At 44.4% G+C, this 18,162-nt stretch overlaps 1 non-coding gene and 1 pseudogene across 1 annotated transcript; both read right to left on the bottom strand.

Annotated features, from left to right (window-relative positions):
* Positions 1-7,953: 7,953 nt before the first annotated feature.
* LOC149191741 (25S ribosomal RNA) lies at positions 7,954-10,580 on the bottom strand (annotated as a pseudogene).
* Positions 10,581-10,823: 243 nt separating this feature from the next.
* On the bottom strand, positions 10,824-10,977 carry LOC149191740 (5.8S ribosomal RNA). Its single transcript, XR_016255334.1, has one exon. It is a non-coding gene; the product is annotated as a 5.8S ribosomal RNA (ribosomal RNA).
* Positions 10,978-18,162: the final 7,185 nt, after the last annotated feature.

The raw sequence follows: 18,162 nt of genomic DNA, 5'->3' as shown, positions 1-18,162 counted from the left end.
GTATACCCATATATGCACTCAAAATTATGCACCCCATCCTACATCAAAGTCCCTGACCTCAACTCCTCAATGCATCAGATCCTCTAAGTCCATAATATGAAGTCCTCAAAAGTCATAACCTCATGTAATGATGGGCTCCATGAGAGATCTCCAACCAACACTCTATCAAGCATACATGTCTCAGCTCAAAGGTCTTTGCATGATGCCTCAGCTCTCCATGTAGTAGGAATGCTCCATTGTATTCTCACAATTCCAACCAACTCCATGGCCTTATTGTACAAGAGTGCACAACCTCTCCATCGGCTCATCAATAAAACATCACCATGTCGCACCAACAAATCCTCCTACAAAACATCCCTGCCTTGGCACTCCTCATTGGATGCGCATAAGTGACACCTCTACAAGTGCTCTTGCATAATGTATCTGCATAAGACTGCCATGTTCCATGTCTCCAGCCTGATGTCCATGACTCAAGTTTCCCATGTTTTCCAACCATTTAGACCCATCACAACAATCGGTCATCCTCATCCAAGATTGCAAATCAGTTTAGTGAACTCGGTCACCCAACCATATCATCATCACATCACCAGTCTCTTCCATAATAGCTCCCCCACTAAAGGTTCCACCAATAGTTCTTCTTGGTCTCGGCCATGAGAAGTCTACCCAAGTATCATCATACTCAAGTGTGTTCCCTCCTCCAATTTGTCTATGAGTCGTGCTGGGCACTTAGCCAATTCTTCCATGTGGCTAAAGCATGACCCATTCCTCCACAATGATCATCATGTTCTTCCCTTGTCACGGGCCCTTGTACCTTCTACCATAAGGTCACAAAAAATCCCAACACGTCTTGTAAAATTCAATGGTCCTTGCTTCTCCATACAAGGTCTCATCGTAGACATACATGGTAAGATCCTCCCTTACATCAACAAACTACTTTTGCACTTCCCTGCATACGGTTCGTCTACCAGATGCTCAACTGAAACACAAGTACCAATAATACTTACTTCATCATGAGGCTCCTCCATGTGAGTATCCTCATCCATCAATGTCTGCAAACTGCATGATTCTAGTCCAACTTGATCAATCTCAAGTTTGTCTTCCATCGTTGTCATATCTGCAACATCCTCAAACATCACAACTTCCTCTTCTTCGTCATCGCAATCTGTAGCTACATCCTACTCCATTGCCCAACCAAGTTGAAGAAGTTTGTCTTCAACATTCCTTTCCAAGACTTCAAATTTATCTCGAATCCATGGGTTATCTTCTTTCATCTGCTTCCACTTGTATAAGGTCAACAATAGCTTCCCTTCACATTCTTCCAAACCTTCCATGTCTTGTCATTCAGCTTGGCCAAGTACGAAGCTTCACCTCTGCTAAACCTGTCACGAAGCGTAGTGGGATCAACTTCTCCGCAAATCCTGCACCTCATCCACCATCACCTCTGATACCACCTGTCACACCCCTACACTAGTGGTACTCTTCCAACGACACTATAGGAGGTACCTCACCACTGACCACTTTCTGTTCACCAATACTTGCGATCGTGGACTATGCCTAAATTTTGATACTTAGTTTAATTTCTTCTTTACCAAGTATTATGTTTTCCTTTATAACACAGTGAAAACCAATAACATTCACCATAAACAACATTAACACATATAAATGCACAACAGTATAAAGGAAGGGGCAACTCCATATAATGAGTCTGCTTAAATAATCAATATATATATATATATATATATATATATATATATATATATAAAGTTAAATCTTGAGGAAACCCCAAATTTACAATTAGCCAATTTTTACATTCATCGGTAAACTTGGTTGCCCAGCTCATCGGTACGCCTGAACGGTCACTGCACATTCTGCCCAACTCTCTGTTTACCTTTGAATGCATTCATTCATCTCATTGTGTCATTTTCCCAACTTGGACACCTTCCCCATGTCACTGTGCATGCCTACGTGGCACGTCCGCACATTGGTCGCCTTCGTTCACAACCCATCGCACTTCGTTTCTTTTCACCTCCATGTTTTTTGCCCAACTTGGGTGCCCACCCATGTCACCATGCATGCCTTCCCAGCTGCACCTCCACACACACTGGTTGCACCTCTTCGTTTCACAAACCAACACACCATTCAAATCATTCAATTCTTCCACCATTTAGCGGGCATGCCTTCATGTCACCCCGCACGAACCATCGTTCAGCCTGAACTAGGCACACCCACCTGCAGGTCACCCTGCACGCTCGTTCAGTCCAACCGATTTTCCATTCGGCAGGCGCACATGCCCGTGTCGCCCTGTCTAAACCCACCACCCAGTTATTTGCCTTCTTCACCCTTCGGTCTGCCTGTCGTGTGAGCACATTCACACGCCTAACCACAAAACTCCCAAAGACTTCAGCTCGCACTTCGACTTGTTGTTCGTCCAAATGATCTGCCTCTCCAACCAACTTGGCTCCACCTATGTATATGCGTTCACATCAAAGCATGGGGACGTCCAACTAACCCACCAATGCATACACAACTGTAGGCTCGTTCATACTTCAACTTGTCGGCTAACTTGTTATGTGAAGTGACCACCCACCCATGTGATGGTTCACTTGTCAGCTCGCCCACTCATCGGGTCAGCCGGACCACCCAAACGGTATAAACACTCCAACGCTCAAACTTAATCACTTTTCTCCTGTTTACATTTGTGTGTGCTAGGGCTCGTCTAGCTCACCCGCGCCCTCACCTGGTGTGCCCTCACTCGATCACCAACCATAGCTCATGGGCATTGGTGAGCTCCAGTATTGTAGCAATAATGCTACAACTCCTGGGGCTTCCTTCTCTAATTTTATCAACCTGGTAGTTCGTAACAAACTTGGAAGCGACGGTGCTGTATGCACAAGTACTAGCTCTTGTCGCAGCTGTCACTTGGTCAGTTGGCACAAGTCCGCTAGGGCTCAAGCCAACTTCTATATGTTCTCAGAAGAAGCTTTCTAAATGATGAACGAAGGCTATCTCAAAGGAAATTAACCTACTTTGCAAGAATGAACTGAAAGCCAACCAAACATGGAAACCCTAGTAAACCCTAATCTGACTAGCTTAATCTTTATGATGCAATGGTGGGAATGCAACTTCTAGAAATGATGCCATTACTTCTAGTGAGATGAGATGCATGAATTTAAACTACTTCCATTGAAGAGAACACGTTTTTGTATTTTTGCTCAAGTGGGTGGAGTTATTATGATTGTGCTTCTTACTGGGTCTTGACTGTGCAAGGGTAGTTCAAGGGGAGGAAGGCTTGGGAACGGTCAGGAGGACTCTGAGAGGTTCCAAGGGATCCCTCACATCATTCCACAGAAGTCCACCACGTTCGGGTGCTTGGCAACCGTGTTTGCAGGCTTCTACAGGATGTCTGCAGGGGATCCTACAGGAAACTCGGGATTTCTACAGGAAGTCTACTAACTTCTACAAGATGTTCTACAGTCGGAGTTTTGGGTGATGGAGGAGTGAAGGAGTTGTATGGATGGATGGGTAAGATGAAAGAGGAGCTTGTGATGACCTATGGACAGAGAGATGAGATGGAGAGAGAGTGGATGGAGCTGGTTGGTCGATAGAAGGGTAGAGGCAATGGAAGGCTGAAAAGTTGAGGCAACGTGGATAATAGAAGGGTTGGAAGGCAAATGAGCTGAACAGAGGATGAGTAGGTGGCTTAGGCATGGTTTAGAAGAATAAGAACACGATGGAGTGGTGTTGCGCAGTGTAAATGAAACAAATCACCCCTATCTTGCATGTAAACGAAAGTTCACCAACCTATTCTAACTGTTTTATTAGGAATCAAAGAACAACAATGTAAGTTGAAGGGAATTCATGCATGATGCTGAACCAAAGAGTCATTACTCAAGATATAATCGCATGGACAATTCTTCAATCGAAAACATTACATCAATACTTGCATGCATATGTTAAAACAGTGTTTTTGGCAGTTCGCATGGTCTACACTTCCGGTCCCCAAACAGAGGTGAAAGTGGGCATGCATTCAACCTTTTTGAACTCAACGTAACTTCAATCTCCCTACGCTAATTATGAACTACTGAAACAACTGCATTCATGAAACTAACCTACATAACCAAACCGAAACAGTCAACTCAACAAACTGTATTTTTCAAGTGCATGTAAAGGAAAGAAATGCAATGATAAAAGAAAGACAAGTAACAATACAAAAAGAAGGAGGTCTATTGCTCTCAGGTTGGGCCCTAACCTGAGAGCTATAGCTCCCCTAAGAACTCAGAATCAAATCCAAATATGCCTGCCTTTTATTAAAAGATCATAATCATGAGTCTAACAACATGCCAAAATTGGCTTACAAAGAGCAAAAACAGAGCTATAGCTCGTAATCCAAAATCTACAACAAAAGTTCAAGAGTCTCATCGAAGGCTATAGCCTCAATATTTATACATGATGAGGGCCAAGCTGGCCTCCTCAATTAGTGGAGCTTGGCTGTCCAACTAAAAGTAAACTGTTGTTCCTGTAGAATCCATTGGCTGCCTTCTAGCTCGGTGGTGATAGCTGTTGGAGCTCGGAGTTGGGGTGGAGATCACGAGGAAGGTCATTCAAGTCTGTGGACAACCTCCCTATAAACCCGCAATGCCACCTTGGTTGTCTCCTTGTCTTCATTTGCATGGTATTTGCTCCATTTAATGTCAAAAAAACCTGAAATCATCATGTATTAGCCACATAGGCATAATGACTGCCCTTCTTCCTACAAATAACACGAATATACTAAGAAATTATGCATAAGTGATAAAAAATGAAGGGTTGAGCAAGGTAAGTAGGCCAAATGAGCCCAAATTGTTACCAAAATTTGGGGCTCATTAGGTGTTACAAGGCGGGACATGGAATCCCTGGGTTCCCCGCAATTTGGCGACTTTTGTCGAGGAGGGACTGGGAGACCCCATGTCAGGCCCCTATACTAGTGGTAGAATTTCAACCACACATAGGCAGGTGCAGCACCACTGTACTTTTTCTTTTTACCAATACTTGAGTACATGGTATGCGCCTACTTCAACACTCGGTGAATTTTCCAATAAGTGTTCTTAACAATGCAGCAAAAATAACTTACCATCAATTTATCTTCTTCAATTATTCTTTCAACCTGTTGTGTCATGTGGTTTTGTTGCATTTCCCGCAGCCTGCATGACACAAATCCACACTTGAACTCTGACTGGTGTCACCCACACCCAAGTATGCCACCTGTCTGCTCGACTTTCCATTCCACAATGCCCAAAATCTGCCCGTCGGTGCGGTCCATAGTGAGGGCACATGGCCTGCACATAGTGTGGCCTACCAAACCAGTCGGTAACCTGCCCTGCTCTACCTTTCTACACTACTAAGTCCGACCCACTTGTTTTAATCCACCCGCTAGTGTGGCCCTCTTACCCACTTCCTTCTCTTCCTTTTGATTTCACCCAACTCCTTCCTTCGCACTTGTTCTACGATGTGGAAGTCTGAGTTCGATGTTCATTCGTCGAATACCATCCTCCTTACTTATACACATCCTTTCGCCAAAAGGCCATGTCTCTTGGGGCTAACAAGGGTTGGCTCCATAAACATGCATGCTCGGCCGACCTACCACATAACCTCGACACACCCCATTCCAACAAACTGTTGCATCCCTTCGTTTTCATCGTTGCACTGATGGGTCAGCTCCAACACTTAATCAATTATACCCGTCGCCGCATGTCACACACCTGCCTGCATCCTAACTCGTCCACACATGGTCACCTCTTTCATTGAGGCACCCAACACGGTTTTCCCGTGCACCTTCCATTGGTGACTCGTACAACTTGCACATATCAAGGGGCGTGCGCCCTGCCCAACACGGAGTGCCCGCTACAAGTGTGTCCATCAATGTCATGCATAAGCGAATGTCATGCCAAGTCTTTGCATATAACTGAATGTTCACTCAAGTCACGTATAACCGAACGTGAGTGCCAGTACTACGAGTTTAGTCTTTTGACTCTCTTAGGTGCTCCCGACTCGATTACCTGACACCCCAATCCCCCCTCCCCCGTACGTGGTAGAGGTTTTTGGCGCGATGGGACATGGAAACCCTAGATTTCCCACACATGGGTAGCTGTCGTCATGGCAGGGTAGGGAAACCCTGCTTTTCCTGCACTTGGACAACTTCTGTCACAACGAGGCATGGAAACCCCAAGTTCCAGAGATAGAGCAGGCAAGTGGTTTCCACCCCGCCGCGAAATGGAAACCCTGTGTTCACAAAAATTAGGTGGTTCTTCATCATTCCACAACATGGAAACCATGAATTTCATAAAATTGGGCAATTTTAGTCGTGTTGTGACATGGAAACCCAAGTTCCCCACACCGGGGCTGTCGTTTTCACCCGAGCGGGAGATGGAGACCCCAAAGGTTGCCAAAATTAGGTGGTTTCCCTCATTCCATGAAAAATAAGCCCCTAGATTCCACAGACTTGGGAAGTTCTCTGTCATTCCACGGCATGGAAACCTGAGTTCCCTGAATTGAGGTCATGGTTTCTGTCATGCCGGGACATGGAATACCCGATTTTCCCATATTGGGCAGTTTCCGTCATGCCACGGAATAGAAAGCCCCATGTTCCATAGACATGGGAAGTCATTCCTTATCGCACGATGACATGGAAACCTGAAGCTCCCTAGACATGGGTGGTCATTCCCTATCATGTGATGACATGGAAACCCAAAGCTCCTTAGACTTCGGTGGCTCCTCCCTATCACACGATGACATGGAAACCCGAAGCTCCCTAGACTTAAACAATAGTTTTAGCTGCGGCGTGAGCGACATGGGAACCCCACGTTTCACAAACTTGGGTAGAAACTTTTTTTGTGACATGAAATGGAAACCCCGTGTGTCCACTGACTTGGGTATCAGTTTCCGTCGCACTATGAAATGCACACCCCGAGTTCCCCAGACCTTGGCAGCTTTTCATCGCCCCATAACATGGAAATCTAAAGTTCCACAGACTCTCAAATGATTCAAGGTGTCCTGCGACATGGAAAGCCCAAGTTTCCCAGACTTGGGTGGTTTCTGTCGGTGGTTCTGGCCACGCTACGACATGTAAACTGCGAGCTCCCCAGACTTGGGCAGTGGTTTAGAAACACCCCAAGTTCCCCAGACTTGTGAGTTGGTTTGCATCATAATGGAAACCCCAAGTTCCCCATGTTAGGGCATTTTTTAAAACCTCACGCTTCCATCATGCTATAAAATATGGAAACCCATGATTCCATCAAGGGCAAGACATGGAAAACCCAAGTTTCCCCAGACTTGGGCGCCTTCAATTTCGGCCATGGTGCAACATGGAAACCCCAAGTTTCCCAGGCTTGGGCATGACATGGAAACCCCAAGTTTCCCAAGGCTTGGGCACTACCGGTTTCAGTTGTGGTGCGATGTGGAAATGCTAAGCTTCCCAGGTTTGGGTGTCGGGGTGCAACTTGGAAACCCCAAATTTTGGGCGTGACATGGAAACCCTAAATTTTTTTGCACTGGGTGGAAGCCCCAAATTTTAGGCACTAGATGGAAACCCCAAATTTTGGGTGATGGGGCATGGCATGGAAAACCCAATTTTTTCCATGCTTGGGCAACTTTTCCGTCTCAACGTGGAAACCCCCAATTTTGGGCGCTGGAGCGCGGCATGGAAACCCCAATTTTTCCCATGCTTGGGTGCCTTTTCTGTCACAACATGGAAACTGAAAATTTTGGGCGCCGGGTTGTCACATGGAAACCCCAAGTTTTGGGCACCAGAGCATGACATGGAAACCCCAACTTTCCCAGGCTTCGACGCCTTTTCGTCACGGTGTGGAAACCCCAAATTTCCTGCCCCCAAGAAAATAAAAATTGTCATCTACAGGAAGCAGGAGAGAGGGAGGGTTGTCTGTATTTGTTTGAATAATGTGTGACCAGAGTGAAGCTTTGAATTGAGGTGAGAAAAGGCTGAATCTCAATGGATCGTGGCAGCAAGGCCACTCTGCCACTCAGAATACCTTGTCGTGTATTTAAGTCGTCTACAAAGGATTCTTCTCAATGACCATTTGGAATTGAACTTCAAAGCTGTCCCGACCAAGATGATTCACAGTCACGGTTTGCAAATGACACGAGCCCCTGGGGGTGACAAAGCGACACCCCTATTGTAGGTGAAGATATAGTCGAAGAGTGACATGCACCTCTTCTAGTGTGGATTCTAACTTAGTTCAGTCATAATCCGACACACGGTAGCCTCGCACCACTGGCTTTTCAACCAAGCGCGATGACCAATTTTGTGAATCAATGATTCCTCTCGTACTAAGTTGAATTACTATTTCGGTGTGGTTCATCAATAGGGTGAAAATAACCTATCTCATGACGGTCTAAACCCAACTCATGTTCCTTATTAGTGGGTCAACAATCCAACACTTGGTGAATTCTGCTTCACAATGATAGGAAAACCCAACATCGAAGGATCAAAAAGCAATGTCGCTATGAATGCTTGGCTGCCACAAGCCAGTTATCCCTGTGGTAACTTTTCTGACAACTCTAGCTTCAACTTCTGAAAATATAAAGGATCGATATGCCATGCTTTCACAGTTTGTATTCGTACTAAAAATCAAAATCAAATTAGCTTTTACCCTTTTGTTCCACATGAGATTTTTGCTCCTGTTGAGCTCATCTTAGGACACCTGCGTTATCTTTTAACAAATGTGCCACCCCAGCCAAACTCCCCACCAGACAATGTCTTCTTCCCAGATCGATCTGCCAAAATGTTCCTTAAGGCCAAAAATAGGGGTAGTGCCCCATGTCCACCCCACGAAATAAGTAAAATAACGTTCTACACCTCTCAAGTCATTTCACAAAGTCAGACTAGAGTTAAGCTCAACAGGGTCTTCTTTCCCCGTTGATTCTACCAAACCCATTCCCTTAGTTGTGGTTTCGCTAGATAGTAGATAGGGATAGTGGGAATCTCATTAATCCATTCATGCACGTCACTAATTAGATGACAAGGCATTTGGCTACCTTAAGAGAGTCATAGTTAGTCTCGTCGTTTACCCGCGCTTGGTTGAATTTCTTCACTTTGACATTCAGAGCATTACGCAGAAATCACATTACATCACCATCCGCAGGGACCATCACAATGCTTTTTTTAATTAAACAGTTGGATTCCCCTTGTCTGTACAATTTCTAAGTCGATTGTTCACCACCTAGGGGAAAGCCCCCAGCAGGGGGCATTCCATGCCTGTAGCCCAATCGGCACATGACTACCCACCCTCACCACGAGAGTAGCTTGGGCAGAGTACCGATAGCCCACGAGTTGAGGGTGTAGACAGTTAGGCCCAGCCCTCAGAGCTAATCCTTCTCCCGAAATTATGGATCCATTTTGTCGACTTCCTTTACCTACATTGTTTTATTGACCAGAGGTTGTTCACCTCAGAGACCTGATGTGGTTATGGGTATGACCGGGCATGAATGGTACTTGGTCCTCTAGATTTTCAAGAGCCACTGAGGGCACACCAGACACCGCAAGATGTGTGGTGCTCTTCCAGTTGATGGACCCTATCTCTGGGTGAACCGATTCCAGGGTGGGCAAGCTATTAAAAAGAAAAGATAACTCTTCCTGGGGCCCCCGACGACATCTTTAGATTTCCTAACATTTCCGCCTGCCACCATGTCCCAGTTATGGAATATTAACTCGATTCCCTTTTGATGCTCATGCAGAGTGCACCCTTGATACAAGCCGTCCCCATCTCTTAGGATCAACTAACCCATGTCCAAGTGTTGTTCACATGGAACCTTTCCCCACTTCAGTCTTCAAAGTTCTCATTTGAATATTTGGTACTACCACCAAGGTCTGCACCAGGGGCTTATCCACCCAAGCTCACGCCTGAGGTTTCTCAATGACCCCCACGTCCTCCTACTCATCGGAGCCAAGAAGTTTCTCTGACGGTCGAATATAGGTTGCGCACTTCAGTGCAATCCATTTCCAGGGCTAGTTGATTCGGCAAGTGAGTTGTTACACACTCCTTAGTGGATTTCGACTTCCATGACCACCGTCCTACTATCTTAATCAACAAACACCCTTTGTTGGATCTAGGATAGCTGGAAATTCAACACCGTAACTCGACTTTCGGTTCATCCCGCATCGCCAGTTCTACTTACAGAAAATAGGCCACTTAGAGCTCTCGATTCCATTGAGTAGCTCAATGGAGCAATCGCACCCTCTTACCTATTTAAATTTTGAGAATAGGTCGAGGGCATTACACCCCCAATGCAACTAATCATTACCTTTACCTGATAAAATTTGTGTGTTAGCTCTAGCTATCCTGAGGCAAACTTCAGAGGAAACCAACAACTAGATGGTTTGATTAGTATTTGGCCCCTATACCCAAGTCAAACGAACAATTTTCACATCAGTATCGCTACGAGCCTCCACTAGAGTTTTCTTTGGCTCCACCCAGTTCACTCTTCCTGGTTCGCTCACCACTACCAGGGGAATCCTTGTAAGTTTCTTTTCCTCCACTTAATTATATGCTTAAACTCAATGGGTGTTCTCGCTTAAGTTTAGGTCACAAAGTTAGAGCTAAATCCACCCGACCCGATGGGAGGACAAGAGAGGGTAAAGCAAGTTTGAGCGATCCACACAAATCATGTATCAGCTAACACCAACTGCCTATCCAAGGAGAGAAGATCACAGCTCACTGACGCATGCCACGAAACATCACTTGAGATATTTCAGCCAACTGCACTGCAGTGGGCTACAACCAACTCCACTGCTCCCTAACATATTGCAGGGAGCGCGTTTTAATGGGATGTGATGCCCAGATAGACGTGTCCTTGACCAAGGCCTCAGGCATAAATTGCGTTCAAAAACTCGATGATTCACGAGATTTTGTAATTCACACTAAGTATCGCATTTCGCTATGTTCTTCATCATAAGAAGAGCCTAGATATCCATTACCGAGATTTGTTTCCATGTATTACTGACAAATCTGCCACAACATTGAATAGGGGCACCCCCACAACAAATTTAAGGCTAAGGGCCAAAAGGAGGAAAGGAAGAAAAACACATGAAAGAAAGAGAAACAAAGGTGTCTACCCCCCTCATAGGTGGAGGCTCAAACAAAGAACAATCTCCCCGAGCCCCACGCCCTCGCAAAAAGGGGGGAAATGCATGGAAAAATAATCAAGAATGACTAGGGTGGCCACCCCAGGAGCTCGCACTGCTTTGAATCCTTCCCAAACACCAGTCCACAATAATCCCCCTTTTTCTCCATAAAGCTAGGGAGTGAAAGTAAGAAGGGAAGAAAACAAGGTGAAAGAAATAGAGATCAAACGTTGCTATCGGCTCACAAGGGGAGGATCAAACATAGCACAAGCCTCCCAAGCCCCGTGCCTTCGTAAAAAGGGTGGAATTGAAGGGGACGACGACCGAGAAGGACTAGGGTGGCCATCCTAGGAGCTTGCACTGCATTTCGTTGTTCCTAAACACCAATCCACAACAATCCCACCTTTTCTCTGTAAATCTAGGGGCCAAAAGGAAGAAGGGAAGAAAAAAACATGAAAGAAAGGGATATCAACCATGGTACTAGCTCATAAGGGGAGGCTTCAAACAAAGAACAAGCTTCCCAACCTTGTGCCTTTGCAGAAAGGGGGGAACTACAGGGGATGGCGATTGAGAAGGACTAGGGTGGCCACCCTGGAAGCTCGCACTGCATTTCATCCTTCCCTCTCACCAATCCACAACAATCCCACCTTTTCTCTATAAATCTAGGGGCCAAAATGAAGAAGGGAAGAAAACAACACGAAATAAAGAGAGACGTCAAATGTGTCTACTAGCTCACAAGGGGAGGCGCAAACAGAGAACAAGCTTCCCCAACCCCGTGCCTTCTCAAAAAAGGGGGAACTGCAGGGGTCAACAATTGAGAAGGACTAGGGTAGAAACCCCCAGAATTTGCACTACTTTTCATCCTTCCTGAACACCAATCCACAGCAATCCCACCTTTTCTTTGTAAATCTAGGGGCCAAAAACAAGAAGGGAAGAAAACAACATGAAAGCAAGGTATATCAAATGTGGCTACCGGCTCACAAGGGGAGTCTCAAACAGAGAACAAGCTTCCCAAACGTCGTGCCTTCGCAAAAATGGGGGAACTGCAGGGGACAGTGATCGAGAAGGACTAGAGTGGCCACCTTGGGAACTCGCACTGCATTTCTTCCTTCCCAAATACTAATCCACAACAATCCCACCTCTTCTCCATAAATATAGGGGCAAAAGGAAGGAGGGAAGGAAGCAACACCAAAGAAAAGAAAGTCCCAAGAAAAGAGAGAAGCTCAACAGCACACCGAGTAGATGTTGCATAACCAAAAATAAATCAAACAAGGCACCCAATCTGTTACACTAAAATTTGTCACCATGACTATTTGCAGTTAGTATGGCTCCATCAACTGTCATACTATCCTCCTTGGCAAGTCTCATACCTCTGCTCTCCATGTCAAACTCCAAGAAAGAGAGAAAGTCTTTAAAAATCTATATATCTCTGGGTACGCAGTTTCTCTTAGCCTTACCGGCGTGTACGCACCCCAAGTTCACAATACCTACGTACTTGTACGCTCTGTCTGTAAAGGGGAGGGTGCGTACTCCTGTAAAGGTCAAAAGGCGCAAGTTTCACTCCAAAAAATTTAATTGTGGTCATTTCTAGAGCATTCTAGAAGCTTGTTTAACGTGTGTGGAGCGCCTCCAGATGGTTCATGTATCCCTACGAAAGAGGAACTTATCCCATCAAGAGGGGAGCTATCCCATCCAAAGAGGGGCTTATCCCATTGATGGTGGACCTGAATAACTTCCTCTAGAGCACTATAAATACAGGCATTGGGCCAAAGGGAAGGGAGGTTGAAAGCTAAACATTCCTAAGGGTAGATTCTGCTGGAATTAGGACTCCCTTGTAAAGCTTGAGAGGAGAGATTCTCATCCTTTCCTAGCCTTATTTGAGAGTGGGTGAGCTGATCAAAGTAAATGAAAACTCTTGCTGGACCCTAGGAGGGACCTGCACAACACCAAGGCTCAGGTTGTAATGGTTTCTTTTGTTTCCACTTAATACAAATGAACTCATTTTTCTCAACAGATTGTTTTTCATGATTTGTTTCATATACTCCTTGGTCTGTATGATGGATATGTGTTATTTTATAAGTTTATCAGGTGCTATTTAATCTTTTGGCTTGTTAGTGAATGCAGGTTTCGAAGAGAAGGAGGAGCTCATCCGGATCGGCGAGGCTGGACTACTACAAAGCGTTGGACTAAAGGTATGTTACAATCACCTGATTACTTGTATTCTAAATGCATGTTTAGAGAAAGGTAGTGTTTATTTGTCTTGTTTGTCACTAGAAAGCCTTAGCTTCTAGGGAGGTTGGTTTTTTCCACAATATCGACACTTTCCACATGACAAAATGGCGACTCCACTGGGGAATCCATTGATGTGAATGATTTTTCCTTTGTGTGAAACTTTGGTCTGAGAAAAGTCGTTTGTTTTCTGGTTTTTGGTTGTTTGACTGTGTATTTGGGTGGGCTAGCTTAGGGTTAAATTAGATTTTAGTTTTTCTTAGTTTTGCTAGAAGTACGCAGCCTCTGCGTTGAGCATAGTGCGTACCTCTACACACTGCAGCTTTGTGCACAGAGCGTACATGCACCTGTGCAAACAGGTTGCCTGCGTACCCTGTCAAAGTTGAGAAATTTTCAATTTTATCCTTTTTTGCCTTTTAGATTTTGTTTTTAATTTGTTTTCTCTGCCCAGATCCACTGGTTATCTGCCATAAATCTTCACCTAAGCTTGTTTCGTCAGTGTCAAGAGTTTTAGTGAAATTCATAGAGATTTTTCCCTAGGGTTTGATTTTTGCACTGGTCCTATAGTGACTTTGGCTTTAGAAGTTGTAAAACCTTGGATCTCCCTGGTTTTGTTCAGTCTTCTTAAGAGTCGGGCCTTTCATAGAATCCACCCTTGTGGGAAACCTACCTTTGTGTCTTCTCTTTGCGAATCTCGAAAAAGTTTGTCGATTGAACTTTGAATTTTATTCTTGAGAAAAAGAACAAAAGATTTTGATTTTTGTTTTTGACTAGTTTTTGATTCTGCATTAACTAGTCCTTAGTTAAATTTTGACTGAGTAAAACATCCTGGAATCATACTTGGTAGGCTTTTGCCTCGTTAGATTTACTTTTAGGTGCATTTCTCTTCGATTTGATTTTGAGTGAAATTGAGTTGATTTGATTGCCATAGATTTTTTAACTTTGATTTCTGTTAAAGTAAGTTTTACATGCTTTGTTAATTAGGAAAAAATACAAAAAATATCTTTTGAAGGAAAGTTTGTTTTGGTAGCATTTGAGTCTTTGAAAGGAAAAGGAATTTTCGTGAAGTAATTAGTGGTCATGTGTTGTTTGTTTTGGAAAAGATAAAGAGTTTGTTTCTTTGATTTTCATTGCCAAGAAAGTTGTCTTTATATCAATTTTGCATTCTCCAACTCTCTTAGCTAGGAAATTCATTGAAAAAGGAAAATTAGTATAAATCATCCTAAGTGCATCTTTTTAGTGGATTTGAGTCGAGTCTACACACCATCAGTTTCATCTCCACTACCTTTTGTCTTAAAGAAAAGCCATAAAAATTAATGCTTAAAGTAAAATAAACTTAGTAACTTTTTATTTACTAGGGCTCTGAAACACCAATATAGATCAGGCTAGTGTCTTGGAGTAAGAGAGTAATTAACTCTCCAAGACAGTAAAACCAAACAAGTAGCTCATCTTGTGGTAGGATAAATCCAACTGTTTCACTTGTACTCTGGGAAAGCTCCTCTTAAAGGAGAAGCACGAGACCGTGTCCGAACCAGTGAGGGGATCAATCCTCCTTCATTGGGAAAGACGCCAGATACGCACGTACTACAAATGGTAAACCTTGGATTATTGTCGAGGAGCCTGGGGTCACTTGTCGGTAAACCTTGGATTATTGTCAAGGAGCCGGCAAGGGGATTGAGCTTGTTACTCTGCCCTTGCGTGCTATCGGGTCGTAGACTGTTCCCCCAGGTATATTTGTTGCTGTTGGTAACCTTAGTGACCATTATCTTTAGGATTCTACCGAGGTGACGGTGGAGGGAAGATCCCACTGTACCTGGAGCAGACGTCGGCTAGACTCACTTGGATTTTCCAGGGGGTTCACTTCACTCGAGACGGTTAAAGTGGAGGAACTTGTGCCGGTCTATTCATTAAGCAGGTTTCCGGGGTAACTGTTCCACCCACCACTTCTGTACTAAATTCGGCGATGTTGGGTTTCATCTCCAACTAGTGTTTTCGGTTCGGAAGGCTACTGTTTGTGTATGGTTTGACGCCCTAGATTCTTTAGGCGTGTGATTCGAATTTGTTTGGTTCTTTAGAGACTTTAGGTGGTTTGCTTTGAGATTTTACTTTGTTTGCGTGTGCAGTAGTTAAAAGTTTTTAACTGTGGCTGAATTACCGAGATAGTCCCGTAGACTTTGGGGCAAGTCTCCTGAGATTGTTACCGTGGCCGATTTGTTGAGGAAGTCCCGTAGACTTCGGGATGAACCTCCTGACGAGGTCCCGGGTCATTACGAAGGTTTGAATGTCCTTGAAACTCCTAGTGGCAGTAAAGTAGGTTCAGCTGAAGAAGGAGAGTCGTCGTTGGTAGTCCATCCAGATTACCAAGGTCTAGAAACAGGTTATAATCCCGAAGCTGTTGCAGTTTCCGAGCTTGCTGGTAGTTTTTCATCTACTAGTGATATAGGCAAAGAACCTGAAATATCTGAACCTGTTACTCCAACTTCTAGTGCTCCTGGTTCACCTAGGGTAGAAAGAGTCATCACCGAAAATCTTCCTGTTGGTTTGATAGCTATTGAAGGACTTGCTCCAGAGGAAGAATTTGGTGTCTCTATCCTTGAAGATCAACCTACTATTGATCTAAGGGAGCGTGAATCCATCTTTTACAGTCCTCCTAGAAGTACTACTTGGTACCTTTCATTAACCAATTATTTAGACAAATCAGGGATAAGTTTTTCTCCACCCGTACTCCTTATCCACTTGGAGGTATTTATACTCCTGTAAATATGTCTGGTCAGTCGTCCGTGTTCACTCAATCTCCTGAATCTTTCTTGTACGACGGTCCTTCTGTTCCCTCCGGGTATCAGTCACTTTCTGGTACTTTTGCGGGAGCATCTCCTCAACCCATTGAACATGAGTTATTAGCTGGAAACAATGGTAATAAACCGTTGGATGTAGGAGACATTTACATGATGTCAGGTTCAGTTCCCGGTTCTCAACCTCAAGGTGGCCAATTACCGCCTGGGGAGCAGCCTCAATTAACGCCTGGAGGGCAACCTCAAGGTACACAAATTGCGTCTGGGGGGCAACCTCAAGGACAGTATGTACCCATAGTACAATACATTCCTCAAGGTCAACCCCAGCCTCAATATGTACCCCAAGGTCAACCTCAGTATCAATTTATAGCTCAAGGTCAACCCCAGTATCAGTATTTACCTCAAGGGTATCTACCTCAAGGTCAGTACTCGAGTCAAGGTTATCAACCACCCCAAGGTCAATCTTATGTTCAAGGTACGGGAAATGTACCTTTCAATTATCAATCCTACCCTCAATCTGGTTATGGATCTCAATATCCTCAACCTGTCACGGGTCAATACCCCGGAATGAACATAGTGTGGGATCCATCGCAAGTTCAACATGTATTGTAGCCAAGCGTATAGTTGTCATCTCAAGCTGGACAACCCTTAGTTGTTGGTTCACCCCAACAACCAGTCCAGTCTAATGTTCAAACTTCTGTACCTTCGGTAGTTACTCAGTCGCCCATTGCACCTAGTACTCCATCTCAAACGACTGCTGCAACTACCGCAACATCTGTTCCTTCCACCACACTTGCTTCTGGAGTATCGACAGCTCCGGTTTCTATTGTCTCTGCAACTACTCCTCAGACATATTTACCATTGTCTGGATCTACGATTCAAACTACGGTTCAGATGCCTGTAGGACAACCTGGTTTAAGTACGGTTGTCACTAGTCAACCACAATTCGCTTATCAACCGTACCAGGGATAGTACCAATACAGGCCTGATGTCCAACAACCTGTTTACCAGTATCAACCGTATCCTGGGTACACTTATCAACAACCTCAGCAACCCCAGTACGGTCCGGTTAATCCTGGTTTTCCAGGAGGATATAATATCCCGAATGCGATCCCTATTCCAAGTTATCCTGGATATCCTCCTCCTGGGACTGGTCTTGTGACCCAGATTTTTAGGGATCCTAATCGGCAATTACCATTTATCGCAACTTTGGATTTACTAGACTTGTCGCGCCTAACGAACGATCCAATAAATTATCTTCCGTTTTGGCCGCCAATGCCAAATAAGTTGCCCAGTGATATTCCCAAGTTTGAGGGTAAGTCTGGAGAGGATCCGTCAAATCATGTGATGACTTACCACCTCTGGTGTGCTTCAAATTCCATCTCGGATGATTCGATCCGCTTACGTATTTTCCAGCGAACGCTCATTGGTCTCGTGGCCAAGTGGTACATTGAGTTACCACGGGCTTATTTTTACAATTTTAGTCAGTTAGCTACCTCGTTCCTAACTCATTTTCAGTTGTCGGTCAGATATGATAATGGCACGGAGCTACAAACTTCATTAAAACAGTCGACGTCCACTTATATTTCTGATCATATACATGAATGGAGATGTCGACGGCGATTAGTGAAAGTTTTTATCCCAGACCAAATCTTAGATGAATGGTTTGTTAAATCATTATTACCGAAGATTACTGAAGACGTAGCTAAGGCCGGAGTAGTTACTGAGGAGCAAGTGATTGCTCAAGCGCAGTACCTTGACTTAGTTTACACTCAGTCAGGTACGTTACACGAAAAGATCCCAGATCTTCCAAAGTCAAATCAAATCACTGCTGCTCCTTCGGGATCTCATGCTGCTGATGGCATGATTGGTAGGGTAAATACTAAAAGCAAGAAGAAGTCTTCAAAGAATTCTTCGCCCATTATAACCTTACCAGATTCCCCGACAGGAGAGTCTTCTCCTGAAATTTCCGCTGATATTCACACCGTAGAGTCATCTACAGCTAAATCAAAAAACGGTGGGAAG

This window comes from Pinus tabuliformis, chromosome 2_2 (assembly GCF_031772625.1).
Source record: "Pinus tabuliformis cultivar Carrire ecotype Pingquan chromosome 2_2, CPIR1, whole genome shotgun sequence".
NCBI lineage: Eukaryota > Viridiplantae > Streptophyta > Pinopsida > Pinales > Pinaceae > Pinus > Pinus tabuliformis.
Note: the sequence above shows the minus strand (reverse complement) of the source record. Positions and strands in the feature narration are given on the sequence as shown.